The sequence below is a fragment of the Sapajus apella genome, unplaced genomic scaffold, assembly GCF_009761245.1.
Source record: "Sapajus apella isolate SASKATOON/1434 unplaced genomic scaffold, GSC_monkey_1.0 scaffold18, whole genome shotgun sequence".
NCBI classification, from domain to species: Eukaryota; Metazoa; Chordata; class Mammalia; order Primates; family Cebidae; genus Sapajus; species Sapajus apella.
Window position 1 is genome coordinate 13238660 of NW_022436958.1, and position 26542 is coordinate 13265201.

Genomic DNA, 26542 nt, shown 5'->3' on the forward strand with positions numbered 1-26542 from the left:
CTTGTTTTATTGCACTGGTTAGAAACTACAAGACTACACTAAATAAAAGTAGTGAAAGCAGACTTAATTACTTAGCTCTTGGTCTTAGCAGGAATGCACACAGTCTTTCACCATTAAGTATAATGTTAAATGTAGGTTTTTAAAAAATTGATGTTCTTTATCAAGGTGAAGAATTTTCTCTCTATCCCTATTTTTTCTGATAGGTTTTAATCATAAATGGTGTATAATTTTGCCAATTTTTACATTGATATTAACATGTGATTTTTCATCATTAGCCTATTAATATTATGGATTATATTGGTTAATTTTCAGAGATTAAACCAGCCCTGCATTTCTGGACTAAGCCCCACTTTGTCATGGTGCACAATTCTTTTTATATGTTGTTATATTCTATTTGTCAATATTTTGTTAAGAACTTTGGTGTCTGTATTCATAAAAAATAATTGGAATTTTGTATTTTGGTTTGTTTGTTGCTGCTGTCTTGGTCTGGTTTTGGTATCAGGGTAACTCCAGCTTCATAAAATGAATTGAGAAGTATTCCCGCTTCTCTTCCATTTTCTGAAAGATTTTGTGTAGAATTGGTGTTAATTCCTCTATTAAAACTTGGTAAAATTCTCCAGTGAAATTATTTGGGCCTGGAGAGTTCTTTTATGGATGTTTTAAAGTTATAAATTAAATTTTCTTAATTGTTACAAGACTAGTTCATTTTTTATTGCATTTTAGGTTTTGGGGTACATGTGAAGGACATGCAAGATTGTTGCATAGGTACACAGATGGCAGTGTGATTTGCTGCCTTCCTCCCCTTCCCCTATATCTGGCATTTCTCCCCATGCTCTCTCTCCCCAACACCCCACCCCCCACTGTCCCTCCCATTTCCCCCCAACAGACCCAGTGTGTGATGCTCCCCTCCCTGTGTCCATGTGTTCTCATTTTTCAGCACCCACCTATGAGTGAGAACATGCGGTGTTTGATTTTCTGTTCTTGTGTCAGTTTGCTGAGAATGATGGTTTCCAGGTTCATCCATGTCCCTACAAAGGACACGAACTCAGTTTTTGATGGCTGCATAATATTCCATGGTGTATATGTGCCACATTTTCCCTATCCAGTCTACCGTCGATGGGCATTTGGGTTGGTTCCAGGTCTTTGCTATTGTAAACTGTGCTGCAATGAACATTCGTGTGCATGTGTCTTTATAGCAGAACGATTTATAATCCTTTGGATATATACCCATTAATGGGATTGCTGGGTCAAAGGGAATTTCTATTTCCAGGTCCTTGAGGAATCGCCACACTGTCTTCCACAATGGTTGAACTAATTTACATTGCCGTACTTTGTTTTTTTGAGTTATGGTCCATTTCACCTAAGTTGTCGAACTTACGCTTTTGAGTTAATCATACTATCCCCTTGTTTCTTAATGTTTTTCTCCATTGATTTTTTTAATTGACAAAAATTGTATATATTTATGGTGCACAATGAAATGTTTTAGTATATATATTCTCACTGATTTTTATCCTAATCATTATTATTTCCTGATTTTTGCTTAGTCTTGTTTTATTTTACTTTTGGTTTTTGCTCTTCCTTTTCCACTTTCTTGTTTTCTAATGTGTCCATATAGTGCTATAAATTTCTGTCTCAGCACTGTTTTTGCTGTGTCCTACAAATTTTCATGTTTTATTTTCATTAGGTTCACTGTCTTTTTAATTTTTCCTTAAGATTTTATCTTTGATCTATGGATTATTTAGATGTGCATTGTTTAGTTTCCAAGTGTTTGTTGCTCTTCCATTTATCTTTCTGTCATTGATCTCTAGTTTAATTCTACTGTGTCAGAAAACACTTTGTATGATTTCAATTTTTAAAAGTTTGTTGAGGTTTGCTTTATGGCCCAGGATATAGTTTATTTTGGTATGCTTTCCATGGGCATTTGAAAACAAAGTATATTCTGGTGTTGTTGGATGGAGTGTTCTGTAAATGTCAATTAGATTCTGCTGGTTAACAGGCCTGTTGAATTCTTCTGTATCTTTGCTGATTTTCTTTCTGCAGTCTATCAGTTTTTTAAAGAGTGGTGTTGAACTCTTCAACTATAATTGTAGATTTATCTATTCCTCCTTTCATTTATATTATTCTGTCGCATGTATTTTTCAGCTCTGTTACTTGATGCTTGTATATTTAAGATTGCTATGTCTTCAAGTGGACTGTTTTTTTTTTTTTTAAATCATACTATAATATTCCTCTGCCTCCAGTAATTTTGTTTGCACTGATGTTTCTATGTTATCTTTTCCATTCTTTTAATTTGCTTATGTAATTATTTTGAAGTAAAAATTTATTATAGATGACATATATTTGGGTCATGTTTTAACAGTCTGTCATACATTTATTTCATATATGCCATTCATATTTAAGGTAGTTATAGATACAGTAAGACTTAATTCTGTTATTTTGTTCTTTGTTTTGTTTTCTTTTTCTTATATTCCCATGGGTTACATGAACATTTTTTAGAATTCCATTGTGATTTATCCATAGTGCTTTTGAGTATATCTCTTTTTAAAACTATTACTCTAGGTATTGAATTATATGCATAACTTATCACATATACTGGCATTATCATTTTACCAATTAAAATGAAGTGTAGAAACCCTACCTCTTTTTGTATCCTATTACCCTCATTCACTTGTAATTTTTTTTTTTTTTTTTTTTTTTGAGACAAAATCTTGCTCTGTCACACAGTCTGGAGTGCAGTGGGGCAATCTTGGCTCACTGCAACCTCCACCTCCCAGGTTCAAGTGATTCTCCTGCCTCAGCCTCCCGAGTAGCTGGGAGTACAGGTGCCCACCACCATGTCTGGCTAATTTTTATATTTTTAGTAGAGATGGAGTTTCACCAACCTGGCCAGACTGGTCTTGAACTCCTGACTTCAGGTGATCTGCCCACCTTGGCCTCCCAAAGTGTTGGGATTACAGGCATGAGCCACCAAGCCTGGCCATAATAAAATTGTCTTAAATAATCCTCCACAATATATTTAGAACCACATCACACAGCATAATTTTTGCTTCAACTGTGAAACATAATTCAGAAAACTCAAAAGGAGGACATTCTGTTTTACTATACTGTAATATACACAGTTTTGTTTACTATGCTTTTTCTTCCATTCTGATATTTCAAGTTTCCTTCTTTTATTATTTCCTTTCTGCATATAGAGTTTCCTTCAGCATTCTTTTAAGGTAGGTCTGCTATTGACAAATTCTTTCAGTTTTCCTTCATCTGAAAATGTCTTAATTTCTTTACATTCCTGAAGGATATTTTCTCTGAATATAGGATTCTGCATTGATGGGTTTTTTTTTAACAGTTGAAAAATACTGTACCATTGACTTCTGGCCTGCATAGTTTCTGATGAAAACATTTTATTCAACTAATTTTTCTCATATCTGATGTTTTGCTATTTCAAGACTTTTTGTTTTTAGAAGTTTCATTGTTATTTGTTTTTGTGTGGATTGCTTTAGTTTTGTCCTCTTTGAGGTTTGCTCAACTTCTTAGGAAAACTTTTAGCTGCTTTCTGAGTACGTTTTTCAGCTTCACCCTCTTTCTACTGGTCTCTTGGAACTCCAATGACACAGTGTTAAAACATTTGTTACAGCTCCACAGATCTCTGAGGCTCTGAAGATCTCCTCTCAGTCTATTTTCTATCTATTTTTCAGATTGGATAACTTTTATTGCTCTATTTTCCAAATTCACTAATTCTTCCCTCCATTCTGCTGTTGAGCCCATCTATTGAGATTTTTATTTCAGGTACAGTATGTTACAATTCTATGATTTCCATTTGGTTATTCTTCATATTTTCTATTTCTTTGATGAGATTTTAAAAATTTGTTTCAAGTGTGTTTGTAATGACTCACTGAAACATTTTTATTATGGCTGCTTTAAAATCCTTGCCAGATAATTCTAATGTCTCTGCCATTTTAATTCAGTTTGAGGTTTTCCTGGTATGACAAGTGATTTTTTTTTTACTTGAAGGCTGGACATATTGGTCTTGATCTTATACTCCCTGTTTGAGAGTAGTAAGAGTGACTCATTAATGCTCCCATGTGGCTTCTACTGATACCTGGTTTGGGAGATATGTTGTAGCCTCATTCATTACCAATGGTGGTGGTGAAGAGTGAAGTCTTGATTCCATTAAGCTTCCACTGACACAGCCTTGATCAGGAGAAAGTAGAGACATTGCATTATTGCTGGTGGAGGTGAAACTCCCTAACAAGGTCTCTATTGACTCTGTGGGAGAGACCTTGTTTCTGCCTAGGGGGAGGGATAAAAGTCCCCTTTACTTAGCCTTCTCTGATACAATCCAAAGTAGAAAGTTTGAGATATCTCCTTACAGCCTGTTGAGGATGAAGTCAAGATATTCCATTCAGCTTCTGCTGGTATGGGGTTGGAACTACAATTTTTTCCATGGTGTTTTGCTGGCATAGAGCAGCTATTGTCTAAAAGTTGTCTTTCTAGGCTTTCCCCTTCCTGGTCCTTTTGCTAGAGAGCAAACTTTTGTTGGTAGTTTATTTTGCCAGTGCCTGTGGCATTTTCAGGATGTTGACTTCTTCAGCTTCAAGTCTAAAATATATGAGATGGAAGGAAAACCTAATGAACTCAGCACTGTGTTGTTCCTTAAGTCTTGATGTCCCTAACTAGTCTGCCATTTTCTTTACATCTTTCAGAGTCTTCTCATGTTTTTGGTTTGCATTTTAATAAACAATATCCAAAATTTTTTGTTGTACTTAGCAGGAGGAATAGAATATTACGTCTGCTCCATCTTTCCAGGAAAGTTCTCAGCTTTTGACATTTTGGGGTAGTTTTGTTTTGGGGGGACTGTTCTGTGAATTGTAGGACATTTAACAGCATCCAATAGCCTCTTCTCACTAGATGCCAATGTCACTCCCAAAAGTAACAACTAAAAATGTCTCCAGACATTGACAAATATCCTTTGGGCAGGGAAGAGGGAATTGCTCCCAGTTGAGATCTACTGTTGTATTATACATTATAATCTTGAGAATCAGGCTGATTCTTGGTGTCTGCATTTCCTCTAAAATATAACACAGGGCCTTGCATAAAATAGCAGGCTTTTTATTTTATTTTTATTTTTAAATTTTTTTTAATTTGCATTTTAGGTTTTGGGGTACATTTGAAGAACATGCAAGATAGTTGCATAGGTACACAGATGGCAGTGTGATTTGCTGCCTTCCTCCCCTTCACCTATATCTGGCATTTCTCCCCATGCTATCTCTCCCCAACTCCCCATCCCCCACTGTCCCTCCCCCATTTCCCCCCAACAGACCCCAGTGTGTAGTGCTCATCTCCCTGTGTCCATGTGTTCTCATTCTTCAACACCTGCCTATGAGTGAGACCATGTGGTGTTTGATTTTCTGCTCTTGTGTCAGTTTGCTGAGAATGATGGTTTCCAGGTTCATCCATGTCCCTACAAAGGACACGAACTCATTGTTTTTGATGGCTGCATAATATTCCATGGTGTATATTTGCCACATTTTCCCTGTCCAGTCTATCATCGATGGGCATTTGGGTTGGTTCCAGGTCTTTGCTATTGTAAACAGTTCTGCAGTGAACATTCGTGTGCATGTGTCCTTATAGTAGAACAATTTACAGTCCTTTGGATATATACCCAGTAATGGGATTGCTGAGTCAAAGGGAATTTCTATTTCTAGGTCCTTAAGGAATCGCCATGCTGTCTTCCACAATGGGTGAACTAATTTACACTCCCACCAACAGTGTAAAAGTTTTCCTATTTCTCCACATCCTCTCCAGCATCTGTTGTCTCTAGATTTTTTAATGATCACCATTCGAACTGGCGTGAAATGCTATCTCAATGTAGTTTTGATTTGCATTTCTCTAATGAACAGTGATGATGAACATTTTTTCATGTTTGTTGGGCTCATGTATGTTGGCCTCATGTATGTCTTCTTTTGTAAAGTGTCTGTTCATATCCTTCGCCCACTTTTGAATGGTCATGTTTGTTTTTTTCTTGTAAATCTGGTTTAGTCCTTTGTAAATTCTGAATATCAGCCCTTTGTCAGATGGGTAGGGTGCAACATTTTTTCCCATTCTGTTGGTTGCCGATTCACTCTAATGACTGTTTCTTTTGCTGTGCAGAAGCTGTGGAGTTTGATTAGGTCCCATTTGTCTATTTTGGCTTTTGTTGCCAATGTTTTTGGTGTTTTGGTCATGAAGTCCTTTCCTATACCTATGTCCTGAATGGTTTTGCCTAGATTTTCTTCTAGGGTTTTTATGGTGTTAGGTCTTATGTTTAAGTCTTTAATCCATCTGGAGCTAATTTTAGTGTAAGGTGTCAGGAAGGAATCCAGTTTCTGCTTTCTGCACATGTCTAGCCAGTTTTCCCAACACCATTTATTGAACAGGGAATCCTTTCCCCATTGCTTGTTTTTGTCGGGTTTGTCAAAGATCAGATGGTTGTAGATACGTTATGTTTCCTCCAAGGCCACTGTTCTGTTCCATTGGTCTATATCTGTTTTGGTACCAGTACCATGCTGTTTTGATTACTGTAGCCTTGTAGTATAGTTTGAGGTCTGGTAGTGTGATGCCTCCAGCTTTGTTCTTTTTGCTTAGAATTGACTTGGCTATGCGGGCTCTCTTTTGGTTCCATATGAAGTTTAAGGTGTTTTTTTTTCCAGTTCTTTGAAGGTCATTGGTAGCTTGATGAGGATAGCATTGAATCTGTAAATTACTTTGGGCAGAATGGCCATTTTCATGATATTGACTCTTCCTAACCATGAACATGGAATGTTTCTCCATCTGTTTGTGTCCTCTCTTATTTCGTTGAGCAGTGGTTTGTAGTTCTCCTTGAAGAGGTCCTTTACTTTCCTTGTATTCCTAGGTATTTTATTCTCTTTGTAGCAATTGTGAATAGCAGTTCATTCTTGATTTGTCTCTCTTTAAGTCAGTTATTGGTGTATAGGAATGCTTGTAATTTTTGCACATTGATTTTGTATCCTGAGACTTTGCTGAACTTGCTTATCAGTTGCAGGTGATTTTGGGCTGAGACAATGGCGTCTTCTAGATATACAATCATGTTGTCTGCAAATATAGACAATTTGACTTCCTCCTTTCCTATTTGAATGCCCTTTATTTCTTTTTCTTGCCTGATTGCTCTGGCTAGAACTTCCAGTACTATATTGAATAGAAGTGGTGAGAGAGGGCATCCTTGTCTAGTGCCAGATTTCAAAGGGAATGCTTCCAGTTTTTGTCCATTCAGTATGATATTGGCTGTTGGTTTGTCATAAATAGCTTTTATTATTTTGAGATATGTTCCGTCAATACCTAGTTTATTGAGGGTTTTTAGCATAAAAGGCTGTTGAATTTTGTCAAAGGCCTTCTCTGCATCAATTGAGATAATCATGTGGTTTTTGTCTTTGGTTCTGTTTATGTGGTGAATTACGTTTATAGACTTGTGTATGTTGAATCAGCCTTGCATCCCCGGGATGAAGCCTACTTGATCATGGTGGATAAGCTTTTTGATGTGCTGTTGCAATCGGCTTGTCAGTATTTTATTGAAGATTTTTGCATCTATGTTCATCATGGATATTGGCCTGAAGTTTTCTTTTCTTGTTGATTCTCTGCCAGGTTTTGGTATCAGGATGATGTTGGTCTCATAAAATGATTTGGGAAGGATTCCCTCTTTTTGGATTATTTGGAATAGTTTCAGAAGGAATGGTACCAGCTCCCCTTTGTATGTCTGGTAGAATTCGGCTGTGAACCCATCTTGACCTGGGCTTTTTTTTTGGGTGGTAGGCTCTTAATTGCTGCCTCAACTTCAGACCTTGTTATGGGTCTATTCAGGGTTTCAACTTCTTCCTGGTTTAGGCTTGGGAGGAGGCAAGTGCCCAGGGATTTATCCATTTCTTCCAGGTTTACTAGTTTATGTGCATAGTGTTGTTTGTAAGAATCTCTGATGATGGTTTGAATTTCTGTGGATTCTGTGGTGATATCCCCTTTATTATTTTTTATTGCATCTATTTGGTTATTCTCTCCTTTCTTTTTTATTAATCTGGCTAGTGATCTATTTTGTTGATCCTTTCAAAAAACCAGCTCCTTGGATTTATTGATTTTTTTGAAGGTTTTTTTGTGTCTCTATCTCCTTCCGTTCTGCTCTGATCTTAGTTATTTCTTGTCTTCTGCTAGGTTTTGAGTTTTTTTGATCTTGCTCCTCTAGCTCTTTCAATTTTGATGATAGGGTGTCAATTTTTGATCTCTCCTTGCTTCTCATGTGGGCACTTATTGCTATATATTTTCCTCTAGAGACTGCTTTAAATGTGTCTCAGAGATTCTGGTATGTTGTGTCTCTGTTCTGGTTGGTTTCTAAGAACATCTTTATTACTGCCTTCATTTCCTTGTTTATCCAGTCAACATTCAAGAGCCAGTTGTTCAGTTTCCATGAAGCTGTGTGGTTCTGGGTTAGTTTCTGCATTCTGAGTTCTCACTTGATTGCACTGTGGTCTGAGAAACTGTTATGATTTCCATTCTTTCGCATTTGCTGAGGAGTGGTTTCCTTCCAATTACATGGTCAATTTTAGAGTAGGTGTGATGTGGTGCTGAGAAGAATGTATATTCTGTGGATTTGGGGTGGAGAGTTCTGTAAATGTCTATTAGGTTTGCTTGGTTCAGGTCCGAGTTTAAGTGCTGGATATCCTTGTTAATTTCCTGTCTAGTTGATCTAATATTGACAATGGGGTGTCAAAGTCACCCACTATTATTGTGTGGGAGTCTAAGTCTCTTTGTGAGTCATTAAGAACTTGCCTTATGTATCTGGGTGCTCCTGTATTGGGTGCGTATATATTTAGGATCGTTAGCTCTTCTTGATGCATTGATCCTTTTACCATTATGTAATGTCCTTCTTTGTCTCTTTTGATCTTTGTTGCTTTAAAGTCAAATTTATCAGAGATGACAATTGCAACTCCTGCTTTTTTTTTTTGCTCTCCATTTGATTGGCAAATCTTCCTCCATCCCTTTATTTTGAGCCTTTGTGTATCCTTGCATGTGAGATGGGTTTCCTGGATATAGCACACCGATGGGTTTTGGCTTTTTATCCAATTTTCCAGTCTGTGTCTTTTGATTGGGGCATTTAGTCCATTTACATTTAGGGTTAATATTGTTACGTGTGAATTTGATACTGCCATTTTGGTGCTAGCTGGCTGTTTTGCCCATTAGTTGATGCAGAGTCTTGATTATGTTGATGCTCTTTATCATTTGGTATGTTTTTGGAGTGGCTGGTAATGGTTGTTCCTTTATATGTGCAGAGCCTCTTTCAGGAGCTGTTGTAAAGCAGGCCTGGTGGTGATGAAATCTCTGAGTACTTGCTTGTTCGCAAAGGAGTTTATTTTTCCTTCACTTATGAAGCTTAGTTTGGCTGGATAGGAGATTCTGGGTTGAAAGTTCTTTTCTTTAAGGATGTTGAATATTGGCCCCCACTCTCTTCTGGCTTGTAGGGTTTCTGCTGAGAGATCTGCTGTGAGTCTGATGGGCTTCCCTTTGTGGGTAACCCGACCTTTCTCTCTGGCTGCCCTTAGTATTTTCTCCTTCATTTCAACCCTGGTGAATCTGATGATTATGTGCCTTGGGATTGCTCTTCTTGACGAATATCTTTTTGGTGTTCTCTGTATTTCCTGGACTTGAATGTCTGCCTGCCTTGCTAGGTCGGGGAAGTTTTCCTGGATAATATCCTGAAGAGTATTTTCCAGCTTGGATTCACTCTCTTCGTCATATTCAGGTACACCTATCAAATGTATATTCGGTCTTTTCACATAGTCCCACGTTTCTTGGAGACTTTGTTCATTCCTTTTTACTCTTTTTTCTCTATTCTTGCCTTCTCATTTTATTTCATTGAGTTGATCTTCGATCTCTGATATCCTTTCTTCTGCTTGGTCAGTTCAGCTGCTGAAACATGTGCATGCTTAACGAAGTTCTCATGTTGTGTTTTTCAGCTCCATCAATTCACTTATATTCCTCTCTATGTTGTCCATTCTCGTTAGCATTTCATCAAATCTTTTTTCAAGGTTCTTAGTTTCTTTGCATTGGGTTAGAATATGTTCTTTTAGCTCACAGAAGTTCCTTACTACCCACCTTCTGAAGTCTGATTCTGTCATTTCATAACACTCCTTCTCCATCCAGCCTTGTTCCCTTGCTGGTGAGGAGTTGTGATCCCTTGTAGGAGGAGAGGTGTTCTGGTTTTGAGTGTTTTCATCCTTTTTGCACTGGTTTCTTCCCATCTTTGTGGATTTATCCAACTGTTGTCTTTGTAGTTTCTGACTTTCACATTGGGTCTCTGGGTGAACTTCCAGTTTGTGGATGATGAAGTTATTTCTGTTTCTTAGTTTTCCTTCTAACAGTCTGGCCCCTCTGCTGTAGGACTTCTGAGGTCCACTCCAGGCCCTGCTTGCCTGGGGATCACCTGCAGCAGTTGCAGAACAGTAAGGGTTGGTCCCAGAAGGATACCCGCCAAATGTCAGTGTGTTCTCTCCTTTATGAGGTGACTCTTTGGACATACGGGGGTCAGAGAGCTGCTTGAGGACACAGTCTGTCCTTTATTGGAGCTCAAGTGCTGAGCTGTGAGCTCTGTTGTTCATTCAGAGTTGCTGGGCAGATACGTTTAGGTCTACTGCAGCAGAACTCATAAACTCCTTTTTTTTTTTTTTCCCCCAGGTGCTCTGTCTCAGGGAGTTAGGGCTTTATTTATGAGTTTCCGTTGTGCTGCTGCCTTTTTTTTTTTTTCAGGGCTGCCCTGCCCAGCAAGGAGGCAGCCTAGTCACTGTCGGCCTGCAGAGGCTTTGCTGAGCTGCTGTGGGCTCCACCCAGCTGCCATGTGATCTTCCCTGCAGATCTGTTTGTATGGGTGTAGTTAGAACTGCCTCAGCAATAGTGGCCCACCTCTGTAATGGCAGACTCTCTCTGTAATGGCAGGTTGCCTCGGCAATGGCGGGCTGCCTCCTCGATGGCGGACTACTTGCGTAGTGGTGGAGCATCTCAGTAATGGTGGACGCCCCTCGCCCACAGAGCTGGACCATAGGTGTTCAGCTGTGCTTGCTGTGAAACTCTCAACCCAGAGCGTTTTCAATTACTGTTCTTTTTTCTGTGCGGGTGGGTCCAGCCGAGCCTGATCACCTGACTCAGAGTCCGTTATTTATTTATTTGTTGGTGAACTGTCGACTCTCACCCAGGTGTTCCAGTCGCCTGTTGAAAAGGCGCCAGGATCTGTATGATTTCCCCTGCGGCGACTCACTGCCCTGGCTGAAACAGCAGCGCTGAGATTCGTGGTGGTTTTTTTGCCCAGGAATCTCCTGGCTTGGCTCACTGTTTCAGTTCCTTTTTAAATCAAATGAATGGGCGATCTGCCTTTCATCTCCAATCGCCAGCTAAAAGGGCACCCAGACCCGTGTATTTTGTACTGAGAACTGCCACGCCAGGGCGCTGGCAAAATAGCCGCACTGGCCAAAACAGCCACGCTGGCGACCCATGTGGCTCCTCCACCTGGGAATCTCCTGGTCTGTGGGCAATAAAAATCCATCTGGAAATGCAGCGTCCACTCACCCTCTGCACTTTCACTGGGAGCTGCAATCCTGAGCTGTTCCTAGTCGGCCAACTTGGGTCCTCTCCTCCAGGCTTTTAATCTCTGATAATATCTGTATTACCAGCAGAGATGGATGGGTGCTAAGAATACATGTAGCTGACCTCTCCCATTCAAAGGTGAACTAAATTAAATCATTTTAATTGAGTCCTATTACATTTTTCCATTGCTGTATTTTGAATAATCTCATCAAATTTAAGAGAGAAATAATACTGCACTTCTATCAGCAGTGCAATTTTCATACACTGTCACCACTTCTCAAAATTATTTGCCAGGACTCCCAAAAGTAAATCTATGCATAAAGTTAAAATTCCACCCTTCAATATATATCCGACAGGAATAAGTCCTAGAATGCACATAGAAGAACTGTTCATACAAACACACTGTAAAAATGTCAATTCGTGGAGATCGATCCAAGATGGCCGTTTAGGAACAGCTCAGGATTGCAGCTCCCAGTGAAAGCACAGAGGGTGAGTGGATGCCACATTTTTATTGCCCACAGACTAGGCAATTCCCAGGTGGAGGAGCTCCACGGGTCACCAGCGCGGCTGTGCCGGCCAGCGCCGCTGCTTTGCCCCGTGCGGCTGCTTTGTCGGCGCCCTGGAACAGCGGTTCTCCGTACAAAATACACTGTCCGGGTGCCCTTTTGGCTGGCAATAGGAGCCACGGGAAGTCACCCATTCACCTGATTAAAAAGGGGACTGAGCAGGGAACCAGGACAGTAGATTCAAGGGCAAAAAAAAGCCCCACGAATCTCAGTGCCGCTGTTTAAGCCAGCACAGTGAGTTGTCGCACGGGAAAAAACACACACTGTGGTGCCTCTTCAACAGGCGACTGGAACACCAACTTAAAATAAAAAAGACTCTGAGGCAGGGAGCCAGGTGATCAGGCTCGGCTGGTCCCACCCTCACAAAAGAACAGCAATCAGGAACTCTCTGGATTTAGAGTTTCACAGCAAGCACAGCTGAACCCAGGACGGTCCAGCTCTGTGGGGGAGGGGCGTCCGCCATTACCGAGGCAGCCTGCTGCTAGGGAGGTAGTCAGCCAATGCTGGGGCAGCCCGCCGTTGCCAAGGCAACCTGCCACTGCAGAGAGGCTCCACCTTAACAGAGGCAGGCCACCATTGCTGAGGCAGTTCTAACTACACCCATATAAACAGGACTGCAGGGAAGTTCACTCGGCAGCTGGGTGGAGCCCACAGCAGCTCAGCAAAGCCTCTGCAGGCCGACAGTGACTAGGCTGCCTCCTTGCTGGGCAGGGCAGCTCTGGAGGAAAAAAAAAAGAGAAGGCAGCAGCATAACCGAAACTCATAAAGCCCTAAATCCCTGGGACAGAGCTCCTGTGAACAAAAAGCAGTTTATGAGTTCTGCTGCAGCAGACCTAAACGTACCTGCCCAGCAGCTCTGAATGAACAATGGAGCTCACAGCTCAGCATTTGAGCTCCTATAAAGAACAGGCCATCTCCTCAAGCAGCTCCCTGACCCCTATATATCCAAAGAGACACCTCATAAAGGAGAGATCAGATTGATACTTGGCGGGTATCCTTCTGGGGCAAAGATAGCAGAAGAAAACTGGTAACAACCCTTACTGTTCAGCAGCTGCTGCAGGTGAACACCAGGCAAGCAGGGCCTGGAGTGCACCTCAGCAGACCTACAACAGAGGGGCCAGACTGTCAGAAGGAAAACCAAGAAACAGAAATAACCTCATCATCAACAAACAGAACGTCCACTCAGAGACCCAATCTGAAAGCCAGCAACTACAAAGTCGACAGGTGGATAAATCCATAAAGATGGGAAGAAACCAGCGCAAAAAGGATGAAAACACCCGAAACCAGAGCACCTCTCCTCCTAAAAGGGATCACAACTTCTCACCAGCAAGGGAACAAGGTTGGATGGAGAACGAGTGTGATGAAATGACAGAATGAGACTTCAGAAGGTGGGTAGTAAGGAACTTCTGTGAACTAAAAGAACATGTTCTAACCCAATGCAAAGAAACTAAGAACCTTGAAAATAGATTTGATGAAATGCTAACGAGAATGGACAAAATAGAAAGGAATATAAGTGAATTCATGGAGCTGAAAAACACAACACGAGAACTTCGCGAAGCATGCACAAATATGGTCATGCACAACAGCCGAATTGACCAGGCAGAAGAAAGGATATCAGAGGTTGAAGATCAACTCAATGAAATAAAACGGGAAGGCAAGACTGGAGAAAAAAGGGTAAGAAGGAATGAACAAAATCTCCAAGAAATGTGGGACTATGTGAAAAGACCTAATCTACGTTTGATAGGCGTACCTGAATGCGACGAAAAGAATGAATCCAAACTGGAAAATACTCTTCAGGATATTATCCAGGAAAACTTCCCCAACCTAGCAAGGCAGGCAGACATTCAAGTCCAGGAAATACAGAGAACACCAAAAAGATATTCGTCAAGAAGAGCAATCCCAAGGCACATAATCATCAGATTCACCAGGGTTGAAATGAAGCAGAAAATACTAAGGGCAGCCAGAGAGAAAGGTCAGGTTACCCACAAAGGGAAGCCCATCAGACTCACAGCAGATCTCTCAGCAGAAACCCTACAAGCCAGAAGAGAGTGGGGGCCAATATTCAACATCCTTAAAGAAAAGAACTTTCAACCCAGAATCTCCTATCCAGCCAAACTAAGCTTCATAAGTGAAGGAAAAATAAACTCCTTTGCGAACAAGCAAGTACTCAGAGATTTCATCACCACCAGGCCTGCTTTACAACAGCTCCTGAAAGAGGCTCTGCACATATAAAGGAACAACCATTACCAGCCACTCCAAAAACATACCAAATGATAAAGAGCATCAACATAATCAAGACTCTGCATCAACTAATGGGCAAAACAGCCAGCTAGCACCAAAATGGCAGTATCAAATTCACACGTAACAATATTAACCCTAAATGTAAATGGACTAAATGCCCCAATCAAAAGACACAGACTGGAAAATTGGATAAAAAGCCAAAACCCATCGGTGTGCTATATCCAGGAAACCCATCTCACATGCAAGGATACACAAAGGCTCAAAATAAAGGGATGGAGGAAGATTTGCCAATCAAATGGAGAGCAAAAAAAAAAAGCAGGAGTTGCAATTGTCATCTCTGATAAATTTGACTTTAAAGCAACAAAGATCAAAAGAGACAAAGAAGGACATTACATAATGGTAAAAGGATCAATGCATCAAGAAGAGCTAACGATCCTAAATATATACGCACCCAATACAGGAGCACCCAGATACATAAGGCAAGTTCTTAATGACTCACAAAGAGACTTAGACTCCCACACAATAATAGTGGGAGACTTTGACACCCCATTGTCAATATTAGATCAACTAGACAGGAAATTAACAAGGATATCCAGCACTTAAACTCGGACCTGAACCAAGCAAACCTAATAGACATTTACAGAACTCTCCACCCCAAATCCACAGAATATACATTCTTCTCAGCACCACATCACACCTACTCTAAAATTGACCATGTAATTGGAAGGAAACCACTCCTCAGCAAATGCGAAAGAATGGAAATCATAACAGTTTCTCAGACCACAGTGCAATCAAGTGAGAACTCAGAATGCAGAAACTAACCCAGAACTGCACAGCTTCATGGAAACTGAACAACTGGCTCTTGAATGTTGACTGGATAAACAATGAAATGAAGACAGAAATAAAGATGTTCTTTGAAACCAACGAGAATGAAGACACAACATATCAGAATCTCTGAGACACATTTAAAGCAGTCTCTAGAGGAAAATATATAGCAATAAGTGCCCACATGAAAAGCAAGGAGAGAGAAAAAATTGACACCCTATCGTCAAAATGGAAAGAGCTAGAGGAGCAAGATCAAAAAAACTCAAAGTCTAGCAGAAGACAAGAAATAGCTAAGATCAGAGCAGAACGGAAGGAGATAGAGATACAAAAAACCCTTCAAAAAATCAATAGATTCAGGAGCTGGTTTTTTGAAAAGATCAACAAAATAGACAGATACTAGCCAGATTAATAAAAAAGAAAGAGAGAATAACCAGATTCATGCAATAAAAAACGATAAAGGGGATATCACCACAGATTCCACAGAAATTCAAACCATCATCAGAGATTATTACAAACAACTCTATGCACATAAACTAGTAAACCTGGAAGAAATGGATAAATTCCTAGACACTTGCCACCTCCCAAGCCTAAACCAGGAAGAAGCCGAAACCCTCAACAGACCCATAACAAGGTCTGAAGTTGAGGCAGCAATTAAGAGCTTACCACCCAAAAAAAAGCCCAGGTCCAGACGGTTCACAGTCGAATTCTACCAGACATACAAAGAGGAGCTGGTATCATTTCTTCTCAAACTATTCCAAACAATACAAAAAGAGGGAATTCTTCCCAAATCATTTTATGAGACCAACATCATCCTGATTCCAAAACCCAGCAGAGGCTCAACAAGAAAAGAAAACTTCAGGCCAATATCCATGATGAACATAGATGCAAAAATCTTCAATAAAATACTGACAAGCCGATTGAAACAGCACATCAAAAAGCTTATCCACCATGATCAAGTAGGCTTCATCCCGGGGATGCAAGGCTGGTTCAACATATGCAAGTCTATAAACGTAATTCACCACATAAAAAGAACCAAAGACAAAAACCATATGATTATCTCAATTGATGCAGAGAAGGCCTTTGACAAAATTCAACAGCCCTTTATGCTAAAAACCCTCAATAAGCTAGATATTGACAGAACGAATCTCAAAATAATAAAAGCTATTTATGACAAACCAACAGCCAATATCATACTGAATGGACAAAAACTGGAAGCATTCCCATTGAAATGTGGCACCAGACAAGGATGCCCTCTCTCACCACTCCTATTCAGTATAGTACTAGAAGATCTAGCCAGAGCAATCAAGCAAGGAAAAGAAATAAAGGGCATTCAAATAGGAAAGGAGGAAGTCAAATTGTCTCTATTTGCATAGGACATGATTGTATATCTAGAAGACCCCATCATCTCAGCCCAAAATCTCCTGAAACTGATAAGCAAGTTCAGCAAAGTCTCAGGATACAAAATCAATGTTCAAAAATCACATACATTCCTACACACCAATAACAGACTTAAAGAGAGCCAAATCAAGAACAAACTTCCATTCACAATTGCCACAAAGAGAATAAAAAACCTAGGAATACAACTAACAAGGAATGTAAAGGACCTCTTCAAGGAGAACTACAAGCCACTGCTCAACGAAATAAGAGAGGACACAAACAGATGGAGAAACATTCCATGTTCATGGTTAGGAAGAATCAATATCGTGAAAATGGCCATACTGCCCAAAGTAATTTACAGATTCAATGCTATCCCCATCAAGCTACCAATGACCTTCTTTGCAGAACTGGAAAAAACCACCTTAAACTTCATATGGAACCAAAAGAGAGCCCGCATAGCCAAGTCAATTCTAAGAAAAAAGAACAAAACAGGAGGCATAACACTACTGGACTTCAAACTATACTACAAGGCTACAGTAATCAAAACAGCATGGTACTGGTACCAAAACAGAGATATAGACCAATGGAACAGAACAGAGGTCTATAAGGCAACACAACGTATCTACAACCATCTATCTTTGACAAACCAGACAAAAACAAGCAATGGGGAAAGATTCCCTGTTCAATAAATGGTGTTGGGAAAGCTGGCTAGCCATGTGCAGAAAGCAGAAACTGGACCCCTTCCTGACACCTTACACTAAAATTAACTCCAGATGGATTAAAGACTTAAACATAAGACCTAACACCATAAAAAGCCTAGAAGAAAATCTAGGCAAAACCATTCAGGACATAGGTATAGGCAAGGACTTTATGACCAAAACACCAAAAACATTGGCAACAAAAGCCAAAATAGACAAATGGGACCTAATCAAACTCCACAGCTTCTGCACAGCAAAAGAAACAGTCATTAGAGCGAATCGGCAACAAACAGAATGGAAAAAAATTCTTGCAGTTTACCCATCTGACAAAGGGCTGATATCCAGAATTTACAAAGAACTAAAACAGATTTACAAGAAAAACACTAGCAAGCCCATTCAAAAGTTGGCAAAGGATATCAACAGACGCTTTACAAAAGAAGACATACATGAGGCCAACAAATATATGAAAAAATGCTCATCATCACTGGTCATTAGAGAAATGCAAATCAAAACCACATTGAGATACCATCTTACGCCAGTTATAATGGTGATCATTAAAAAATCTGGAGACAACAGATGCTGGAGAGGATGTGGAGAAATAGGAACACTTTTGCACTGTTGGTGGGAGTGTAAATTAGTTCAACCATTGTGGAAGACAGTGTGGCGATTCCTCAAGGACCTAGAAATAGAAATTCCCTTTGACCCAGCAATTCCATTACTGGGTATATATCCAAAGGATTACAAATCGTTCTACTATAAGGACACGTGCACACAAATGTTTGTTGCAGCACTGTTTACAATAGCAAAGACCTGGAACTAACCCAAATGCCCATCGACGGTAAACTGGATAGGGAAAATGTGGCACATATACACCATGGAATATTATGCAGCCATCAAAAGCAATGGGTTTGTGTCCTTTGTAGGGACATGGATGATCCTGGAAACCATCATTCTCAGCAAACTGACAGAAGAGCAGAAGATCAAATACCGCATGTTCTCACTCATAGGTGAGTGTTGAAGAATGAGAACACATGGACACCGGGAGGGGAGCACAACACACTGGGGTCAGTTGGGGGGAAATAGGGGAGGGAGGTTGGGGTGTGGGGAGTTCGGGAGAGATAGCAGGGGGAGAGATGCCAGATGTAGGTGATGTGGAGGAAGGCAGCAAATCACACTGCCACATGTGTACCTATGCAACAATCTTGCATGTTTGTCATATGTACCCCAAAACCTGAAATGCAATAAAATAAATAAATGGGGGGAAAAAAGAGAAAATGACAAGATAATAATAAAAAATAGAAGAGGAGAGGGCCAAGAGAAGGTGGCCATGTGAAGACAAAGACAGATGGGAGTGACACAGCTAGGAGCCAGGAGCACCAGGGGTCGTCTGAAACACAGGAGGCTGGAAGCAGCAAGAAGGACTCTCCCTCGACCCCGCAGGGACACATGGTCCTGCTGACACCTGATTTCAGACTTTCGGCCTCCAGAACTGGGATAGAATCAACTTCCACTGTTTCAACCACCCAGGCTTCAGTAATTCCATACAGGAGCCCCAGGAGGCTAATACCCGGCCTCTTCTACGTCACCCCCAGCACCTTTAAGCAACCCTGTGTCCCTCATTAAACCCCATTTATAACCAACCACATCACTGTGGACTAGACATCATAACATGACATTCTGTAGATGTTTAATTAAACTTGCTATTGATTGTGAAAAAAAAATGTCAATTTGTGACAGAATGAATGAATAAATTATGGTATTTGTCCACATAACAACGAGAATGAATGGATTACAACTAAAGCTGATGAAATAAATTAATCTCACATAATATTGAGTGAAATAAGTCAGTCATGAAAGAGTTATATTGTATGGTTCAATTTCCAGAAAGAACCCAGTAAGAGATCATGCTTAACCTACACAGGAAATTAGGAGGGTCACTATATTAGTTTCTACGGTTGCCATAAGAAACCACAGAATGAGTGCTTAAACAAAGGTCTTCTCACCTGGAAGCTAGAAATTTTACATCAAAATGTTGGCCATGGCTGGTTTCCTCTGAGGCCTCTCTTTGGCAGTCTTTTCCTTGAGTTTTCACATCAGCTTCCCTCAGTTCATGTCTGTGTCCCAGTCCCTTCTTGTTAGACTGGATCAGGGCCCATTTGAATGACCTCACTTAATTACCTCTTTAAATATCCTATTTCCAAATATGGTCCCATCCTGAGGTACTAGAGGTTAGGACTTCAACATATGAATTTGAGAGCAGATGGGGGAAAACTGGGGAGGACAGGAGTCAGTCCATAACAGTGATCCTTGGTAGTAGGAAAAGTGACTGAAAACAGGCATTCGGGGAGCTTCTAAAATGCTGGTCAGTTTCCTAATCAGGGTGCTGCTTACATGGAGTGTTCAATTTGTGAAAGTCATCACGCTATTTACTATTCATTATGTATATTATACTTCAAAGTTCAGTGAAATTGAAAGTGAAAGAAAAAAAGCTTAACATAAAAGAAAATAGACTCAAGAAAAGGATGAACTACAAATTGAGTTGCAGATAAACTGAATTATTTAAAACTTACCCTAATTAGGAATTACTACAGTCTCTGCTTTTAGGCATCAGAGTGTTTCTTGGCTTTTCTGCTTTTATCAATTACTCTCCATAGGTCTCTTAAAAAGATGTGTTTTCTCCTCTTGTCTCAAGTAAAAAATTCCTCAAGGCACAAATTAAAAACAAACAAATGCTCATCAACCTGACTGAATGATAACTGGCTGGTCTCCTCTACCCTGAAGTCAGCACCTATTCAGGAAGCTGCCAAACAGAGACTTCCCTGTCACTTGAGGAACTTCTTTCAAAACTAATCACTGAAATTCAGGAGGCAATGTACTTATTACCAAGGCTAACTCCAAACAGGCAGTTGGGAAAGTATGCAGAGGTAGTGAGAACAGACATGACTTTATGGTGGACAGTGGTGTGGTTACAATAAAAGTGATAAGGCAGACCATCAAATGGATGCACCCCAGCTGAGGCAACTGGACTTGTAAAAAATATTTGGACAAAAACATTGTGAATTGGAGGTTAGATACTCTCAGTGTATGAAAAAACATCTTGTATAGGCTGATAGAATTAGTCTTAGAACTTTTCCAGCAAGTTTTTAAGCTTAAATTCTGAGAGTTATAATGCCAGCTGAAGTGAACTGGCTTATATTGTCTTACCAAGGAACAGTAGCATAAAATTAAAATAGCCAATTAAAATTTAAACAACAACAATCTGTGTGAAAGCACAGGACTACCAACGTAGACTGGATTTAAAAAGCAAGGTGCCAGAGAAAAGACAAGCCCCTTGAGTGGTGCCTGACATTCTAGACCTGTTCTCCCCTTGAGGCATTTGCTGATTCAAAAACTGCACAGGTGGAGAGGCTGAGAAACCAAGCAAAAAGCTCTGCTAAGGGGCAGAGAAGTAGGGCAGCACCTTCATCAGTCTCAAGGGGACTGGGAGCACAAACAGGAGATCAGAGCTAGTGGGGCAGCTGCAGGAAAAAGGAGGTTCAGAGAAGCGAGACTGATAGTCTCCACACAGAATTCCAGGATGGCAGCTATTTACTTTCAGCACTTTAAAAATGCCATCCCATTAACTTCTACCTTCTATTGTTTCTGTCAATACTAGGTGTTGGCAGGACTGTGCAGCAACTATCACTTGCATGCAGTGCTGGTGAGACTCTAAGTGGTACAGTCATTTTGCAAAACAGTCGGGCAGGATCTAGTAAAGCCAATGCTTACATACACCATGCCTAGCAGTCCCACTTCTGGGAAAGACCTAGCAGAAACACATATGAACATGTACCAAAACACATACAGAAGAATGTTCTTAGTATTAAGAAACTGGAAACAATCCAAATATACTTCAATAATGGAATAGATGAATTTGGGCATATTCATATAATGATCTTCTACACATCTGAGAAAACATGACTTTGTTGCTCAAGAAAACATGGAGGAATTTCATATACATAATGTGTGAAAGCAAGGAGTACATTCTATACAACTCCACTTATATGATGCTCAATGATAGTAGTCTCAACATTCTTACCTTTGGGGGATGGATACAATGACTGAGGCACTCCAGCAGTCTCTGGGGTTCTACTGCTTCATATGGGTGGAAGCAGAGCATGTTCACTTCGTAAAAGTTTACAAATTGTGCACTTACGAGCTCTTCACTTTGCAGTATGTATGTTAAACTTTAAAATTACTTTTAAAAAGGAAGCCTAAGACTTAGCAATATGACAGTGATATTATGAGAAAGATCATGTGAAAAACATCTTATTGTGTAGCAGCCAGAAGTGTTGGATAAAATATAACCAACACTTTTTGCAAATGTATAAATGAATTCTCCAAAACACAAAGTGTCAAGGGCCAACACTGGATAAGGTACTGATTTCTCTGTCCTAGGGAAAGAATGATAAAAGATAAGCCATAAGAAATTGCAAGGTGTTGGGTCCTCATGGGATTCAGAGGGAGAATAGACTCCTGTATAAATGAAAGAAATTGGAGGGCTATATTCTAAGTGTAAAATTACCTTAAAGGAAGAAAATTCCACACTTAGGCTAAGTCAAACACAAAGGTTGTCTGTCTCAGCCTGGGCTATGTCTGAAAAAGTCAACAATAAAGAAATCGTTCCTGAAAATTTGTAACCATGGTCTTCTGTTTAGCTGAGAATCACATTTATATTTTCTGCTTGTAGCAAGAAACATCAGGCAACTGATCTGGAAAAAGCCATCAGGGATATGTTCACCTTTTTCTTTACTTTCCCAGAAAAGCAGTGAGCAGGAAAGAAGCTGGAGCCAAAAGAATGTGTGTCCTCCAACTCAAGAAGTTTTTTTCTGATTTTATACCAGCAGTATTTTCAAATAGATATTTTGCCTTAGAGGGAGGCATCTGTACTTCATAATTAAGAAGGAACATAATGTCTTTGGCTTAGGTATCCTCCACAAAACAGGCCTTTTTAAAAACTGTAATGTCTTTGACTTCACATTTAATTCTACAGACTCTTAATAACCATTATACAGTTCACTCTCTCAAGGACCTTTTCATCTTGCAGCACAGAGCAGTCATGGGCAAATGCTGATCCAAGCACATGACACTCAACTCCTGTTTTAGTTCATCAGTTCTTTCGACTGGCCCCTCATGTAATATGACTTCAAGATCCTTTTCCATTCTGGTTCACAAAATCAAGAAAATTGAACAGATTCATAATGAGTAGCTGATGAAATTAAAGTCATTGCAGAGGAAGTGCTCAGAAACCAAAGATGAAATGGAAGCCAAGCAAGTAAAACAACCCGAGTCAGTTATGGAGAGCATCTTAACTTTCCATTTCTAGGAAGGGAGTATGGTACTATGAATCTGGAAGCACCAGAGGCGCAGAAAATGTAATGGAGGAGAACACACTCATATCACACACCTTCTGGAAATAAGAGGAACACCTGAGTTAGCTGAGGTGTGTCCAGCCTTTGCCAAAAGAGTGAGATTCTAGGCAGGAGAAAGCTTTCCTGATGCTTACGTGACCAAACAATAACCCACAACAAGTTTGAATCCCTGAATGTTAGTCGCTAAGATACATTCTGTTTCTATGCACATGCATGTGACTGAGTTTAGCTTTAGAAAATTCTTGACATGCAGTGAATCCCCTAAGCAATTTTGGGTGTGCACTTATTCCGTGTATATAAGATTGAATATTTAGGTGAGATGATTTTCACTTTCAACACATTTTCACATCATGTGACAATTTAAACCTAGTTAACTATGATACAAAACAAACCAAAAAACCAGGAATGACTTAGAATTTCCATCGCAGTGTCTCAGTTGCCCTTTCTAAGCCCATTGGTGCTCCTAGAGCTGCTTCAGACTAGTAACAAACAAAAATTTAGAGTTAGCTAGTAGTGAAATACATTTTCTATCTTAATCTATGAACAAAATGGCATTATTTTCATTGTTAGAAAAATCTGAAGAAAACCTGGAGGAAAGAGCATAAGCTTCAAGGGAAATAGGGCTGGCCAGTCTGGAAGCCGAGTGTGGCCTCACTCCTTCTTAGGTTACAGCTTTAGTTTCCCACTCCTTACCTGAGGCTCAAGGCCCCACAAAAATCACCTGGCTCCACTATTTTACTTCCACAATTCTCTCATACAAACTAGTTGCTACTCCCAGGTCAGGTCTCTTCCCGTCCATTGAGCACAACTGGGGAGTCTTGTCTCTACGCTTTTGCTCTGAGTGAGTTCCTGGAAGGCGTGTTCTCTTCAATGCTTGAACTTCCCATTCCCAGTTGTAGAGCTAGTGCAATCTTGCTAGCACATAATGCTTTCGGTGGCTACCTCAGTCCCCAATAACTCGTCTTCCTGTAAACTCCCACAACGCTTAATGCCAGGTTCCACTTGGCACTTACCTTTGTCCTGCTCTTTCTGACATCTGATATATTCAGATCCTATCAGCCCAACTAAACTGCCTGCTCCCTGAAACAAGAAACCAGATTTCTATCTTTCACTTTGTAATTCCTCAAGGGGCCTGGCATGGTTGCTTTGTATTCTGAAACTCAGTGCATGACTTTCTATTTATCCCTTTAAATTGAAGGACAAAAAGATAAAAGTAGAGGGGGAAAAAGGAGAAAAGGATAAACTGTGTAAAGACCACTCTGCAATACCTTTAGGTATCTGGACTTTGAAATGATAATGACCTCAAAAGAAAGCATCAAGATGGAACTTCCTCTTTTCTCTGAGAGGCATTCAAGCAGTGTTTCTGGTCACTTCCTTTTACTTTTTGACAAGGATATACTTGTATACCATCAAACATGGCCCAAAGCCTGCAGAAAATACCAGTTCATATTCCCTTTTCCTCTGCATTATCTCTGCTAAGGTACCTCAGAGCTCAGTCAGTGCTAGGAGAAGCAGAGTTACATTTTGCTGTGGAAAGTTCATATGCAACTTAATTACCAATGTGAAGATACTAAGACATGAGTGTGGAGCCCTCATGGATGGGATTGGAACCCTTATGAAAGGGCTTGAGGGAATGGGTCTGTTCCCTTCCTTCCCCCTTTTGTCTTCTGCCACATGAGAGCACAGCATTCCTCCCCTCCAGAGGCCGCAGCAACAAGGTATCACCTTGAAGGCAGAGAGACAATGCCCTTACTAAAACCTGCTGGTACCTTGATCTTAGACTTCCCAGCCTCAAGAACTGGCAAAAATAAACTTCTATTGTTTATATTTTACCCAGTCTGAGGCATTTTATGATAGCAGCACAAGTGGACTAAAACACGCTTCCTATACACTAGCTCTGACCAGCAGGGCGACAGCTTCAAAAGCAAATCTACCAGCTTTTTTGCCACAGGAACCAGCTCAAAGATGACTGGATATACAAAGCAAATCATCTTGGTTTTGTCTGAAATCACTGTTTATAATGTTTCTCAAATTTGGTTGCATATTAGAACCATCTGGGGGGCTTTAAAAAAATCCTATTCCTAGCTCCACCATTTAATATGAATCTCTGGGAATGAATCTAAGTGTTAGTGTTTTCAAAAGTTTGCCAGGTAAACTTCTGAATAGACAGCCAAGTTTGAGATGCAGTTGTTTAACCAGATCCATCAGCAATGTTCATTCCACAGTGGTAATGTTAGAAAACGCTGGCCCATTTGGAAATGAGCAGTGACTACAGATGGCAATAGAACTTATTTTTGATTACTCAGACGGCTGGATATCTAGTTTGCAGGTAAGCCAATCTTTAGTGCTTCCATGTTTTTCTCTGCCCTATAGACCCCATTATCATCTCTACCTAAAAGTAAACAAGAATCGTCTAGAAACAACACTACATTTACCTTTCTATTAGTGGGTAGAGGAGTTCCCTGTGGTTCTTGCCCCCGACTTTTCATTAGAATCAACTGCATTATTTAAAGTGCCAATGCAGGGCCCTAATATCAGTAATGCTGGTTCAATTTGTGTAGAGCTATGATTCTTAATTCATCACCTGAAAACTCTTTAGAAATGCATATACACCATGGAATACTATGCAGCCATAAAAAACAGTGAGTTCGTGTCCTTCATAGGGACATGGATGAATCTGGGAACCATCATTCTCAGCAAACTGACACAGGAACAGAAAACCAAGCACCACATGGTATCACTCATAGGCGGATGCTGAACAGTTAGAACACTTGGACACAGGGAGGGAAGCATCACACACTGTGGTCAGTTGGGGAGGACTAGGGGAGGGACAGTGGGGGGTGGGGAGGGATAACGTGGGGAGAAATACCAGATATGGGTGATGGGGGGAGGAAGGCAGCAAACCACTTTGCCATGTATGTACCTATGCAACAATCCTGCATGATCTGCACATGTACCCCAGAGCCTAAACAAAAAAACGAAAGAAATGCAAATTCTCAGGCCCTATGTCAGACCTGCTGAATCAGAAATTTGGAGGAAGAAGTGGATGGGAGCAGAAATCTATGTTTTAATAAGCCCTTTGGAGAATGCTGATGCTGCTGAGGGTTGAAAACCACTCATTTAGGCAGGGCAAAGCTTTCAGTGATTTCTTTGGAAAGTTTCACAGAGGTTTCTACTGTACGCCCTAGGTGGAGGCTCCTGGGTTAAAGAGTACTGGCTTGGATAGTTGACATGTGTCCTTTAATTTTGATTTCCATGCTCTCCCAGTTTCCAATCCTCCATGAGAAGCAGAATACGATTCGCTGGGTTGAGTCTAAGAACTCGTATAATACTTGTGTTACATTGAAAAATAACAGACTTGGTGTTGGTGTGTCCAAGCCTTTTTAACTGAATTAGATCAGCAGTGAAATCCATCTATCTACTCACTCGAACAGTGAGTAGTGAATAAAATTCCCTGTACTCATCATCCCTCCCCCCATCAAATAGACTTTCCACCAAAGTAAAATAGCCAGTTAACAGTGACTCTGTAGCCAAATATAACCATCTATTTTTTGATAGGATAAAAGAGACATGAATATAACGGATATTCTTTACTTTGAAAGGGGACTTTAGGTCAAAATTCCATGCTTCAGTTCAGTGTCCCTCTCATCCTTCAAAAATAAACCTGAATAGTTTAAAAATCTCAGGGATTTTATTTGTGCAATGATGACATTTAGAATTACAAATTCTAGAGATTGCATGAAAGTCTCTGGCAAGATATGTAATCAATGGAATCTTTATATGTACATCAATTCATACATTACATAAAAGA

At 40.2% G+C, this 26542-nt stretch overlaps 1 protein-coding gene across 1 annotated transcript in view; it reads right to left on the minus strand.

Annotated features, from left to right (window-relative positions):
* Positions 1-26542, minus strand: part of LYPD6 (LY6/PLAUR domain containing 6) — a 165202-nt gene that overhangs the window by 11901 nt on the left and 126759 nt on the right. The window lies entirely within an intron of this gene.